Below are 3,128 nucleotides of genomic sequence, written 5' to 3' on the forward strand. Positions count from 1 at the left end.
AACTAAGCAGAGAGAAAGGGGGTGGGGGAGGGGTGGGGTGCTTACAGAGAGGGGAGAGACGATGGCGGGGAGGTGCTCGACGAGGGCGGGCTCGGGATCGGGAGGCGGCGGTGCTGGGCGGGCTCGGGCGACGGCGGTGAGGTCGAGGGCGGTGGTGGTGAGGTCGAGGGCGGCGACGGTGAGGTCGAGAACGGCGGCGGTCGGCGGCGGTGAGGTTGAGGGCGGCCTCGGACGGCGGCGGTGAGGGCAGGCTCGGGCGGCGGCAACAGAGGAGTAGGGGAACAGGGGGGAATGGAGGACTTAGCAAAATTTTGAGCCCGCGGGTCGTTAAGTCGAACTAGCAGTAGCGCACTTTAGTAAACGTGTTGTAGCTAACGTAGCAATAGCACGTTTTGCGTAAAAACGCTACTGATAAGTCTAAACTTAATTAGGTGCAATACTTAGCAGCAGCGAGTTTTGAAGAAAAACGCTGCTACTAAGTACTTTAGCAGTAGCGCGTCCAGGGAAGGGTGCTACTATTATATCTAGCCTGGAGGCAACGCCGTGGCAATTATAGTAGTAGCGCTTGTTTCATCTAGGGCGCTACTGCTACCGCGTTATTAGTAGCGAGCTTTCGTCAAGCACGCTACTGCTAATTAGCAGCAACGTTTGTTTTTAAACCGCGTTGCTGCTAAGATTCTGTATATAAGGTTTTTCCTAGTAGTGTTGAGAGGCCACACAGTATACATGATATACCACCTATAATCTTAAGTAGGCTGTAATCTTGAGATTGCATGAACCAAAAGTTTTATATCATGGTCCAGCAAAGCAGGTCTTACCTATATTTTATCCTTCAGTTCCTCCTTTTCAAAGGAAAATCCCCAAAATTGAACTTCCAATAATGATCACCAGTGGGCACAGTCAATTTTGCTGGTGAATCAGCCAGAGGACTTCCACTTGTAGGTGTACGGTGTACCCAGTACCCACAGGCCACAGCCCACTTGTAGGTCTTCAGCATGAAAGAAGCAATAGTCTTTCTTTACTAAAAGCTGGAAGGGAACTTGACCCATACTTGACAAAGTTACACGGGTCACAAGGTACATGCAGTCACTGGGCACATGGTACAAGATCTGTCAATACAAGAGTTGTGAGTAATGATGCACATGCTCGGTTCAATGGACTGTGATCCCTGCGGCGGGCTTGAGAATGACAGCTTTTGCTAGTAGGGAAAAATATCTATACGATTGAAAAATGCTCGCTGCTCATGGTGTTACAGTGAAGGGCATTTCCGATACAGTTATTCAGAGTCTGATAATCTTCAGCTTGTAGCTTCTCTGGTGAATGCCCAGTTCTTGTAGACTCAGGTCATGTATGATTGTGAGCACGGCTTCTGCTTCTTGCATGCAATCATGTCATGTGGTGGCGAGGCATATGAAAGGACTCCGACGGGCTCTGGCCTCTGGGTGAGCATGGCTGTTGTTTCTACGGGCTCTGCGAGAGTGGGGGTTAAATTCTCAAGGGCGAGACGGCTTCCAGTGTCGACACGTCGGCGGCGCTACATTGGAGACTGAGAAATATCCTGCTTGTTGCCAAGACTTATCAGTACTGTGAGTGCCCTTATCTCCCATCTTTTTCCCTGTCAAATCTGTCTATTGTCCTTTCATGTTTGGTAATGTTAGTTTATTGGAGTACTACGGGTTCTGTTTGCATGTTCTGAATCCTGTGACGATTGTACTTCTGCGAACATGGTTGGGAACGATAAGTAGCAACCTGATAGGGAAGTACGAAAACAATTTGGCTCAACTGTAGCTGAACTGAAGCAACTGGTATTAGCCCTCTAATTTTTGGATTAATATTGAACGTCATTTCTGCAAAACTTGAGTATGGTCACACCCACAGTGTGTCATCTGCACGAATTTCGCATGAAATTGGTGGCAGAAACATAGGCACTGACTGCATAGATTTGGTTGTAATCTGGACGACTAAACTAAGTGTTGCTGATCTAAATAAAAAAAAAGGCAAGAACTCAGTGTTAAATAGCAAGTCAGTTAAAAATCTACCTTCCAAGATTGAGGCCTTGTCTTTCTTTTGTTTGTTGACAAAATATTTAAAGTTTGTACCACATGATGTTTCTGTACTTGTGGGAATTCCTATAATATTTTTTTCATAGCAAATTACCTGTCCGGTTAGTTTCGTATGAGCAGGGTCTTTGTAGAGAGTTGCATAGGAGTTCTGGCAGCCATGCATGCGTGGCTCGTAATTCGCCTGTCAAGCATGTGCTCTGGACAAATTTTCTGTAAGAACCAGTTCATTTGGGAACTCAGTTGAGAGTTGAGACGTCATGTTGAAAGTCATAATGAAGTGGTTGAATGCATTACAAGTGAAAACCACCTAGCAAAAGCCACTATAAGATGAGAGGGTGACATTATAGATTCTTTTTTTTTTCGAGAGTACGCCAAAGGCGTACCTTATCTTTATAGAAGAGGAGAAAAATTTGTACAAGACTCCGCGGTTGGACAAAGAACCCTACCACGAAAACGCTAACTCCTAGAAAAAACACAAAAGCCTACTCTCTCACGAAAGGATCTAACCCCTCAACTCCTAGACCCGCCTTCTTCCAAAGCTTGATCTCGTCATGAATGAGATGAACAAGGTTGGTCTCCGAGCGGACTTGATCATTGCGGTTGAACACCCGAGCGTTCCTCTGCTTCCATAAGTGCCACGCCGTCAGGATGACAAGCGAATCAAAACCTCTCTTGAGCTTTCCATGGAAGAACTTCCTCGCCTTGTCCCACCACACCATGAAAGTATCCTCGGAGCTCGGAATTTAGACGTTGATTTGAAGCAGCCGGAAACAACCATCCCAAACCTGTCTCGCGTAGACGCAACCAGCAAGGATATGGTCTGTTGTGTCCTCCTCTTGGTAGCATGTGTAACATGCTGAAGTCGTATCTTGGAGACCATGTCCCGCACGTCGGTCCGAAGTCCATAACCGATACTGAGAGGCAAGCCAAGCAAAGATTTTGCACTTGAGGGGCGCCCAACTTCTCCATATGCATTGGGCAGCGGCAAACCGAGTCATGCCCTGACAAAGCATACTATATGTGGATTTAGCGCTATAGGAACCCGAGGCACTCCAGGGCCAGTAG

Source organism: Triticum dicoccoides, chromosome 2B, assembly GCF_002162155.2.
Source record: "Triticum dicoccoides isolate Atlit2015 ecotype Zavitan chromosome 2B, WEW_v2.0, whole genome shotgun sequence".
Classification (NCBI taxonomy): Eukaryota; Viridiplantae; Streptophyta; class Magnoliopsida; order Poales; family Poaceae; genus Triticum; species Triticum dicoccoides.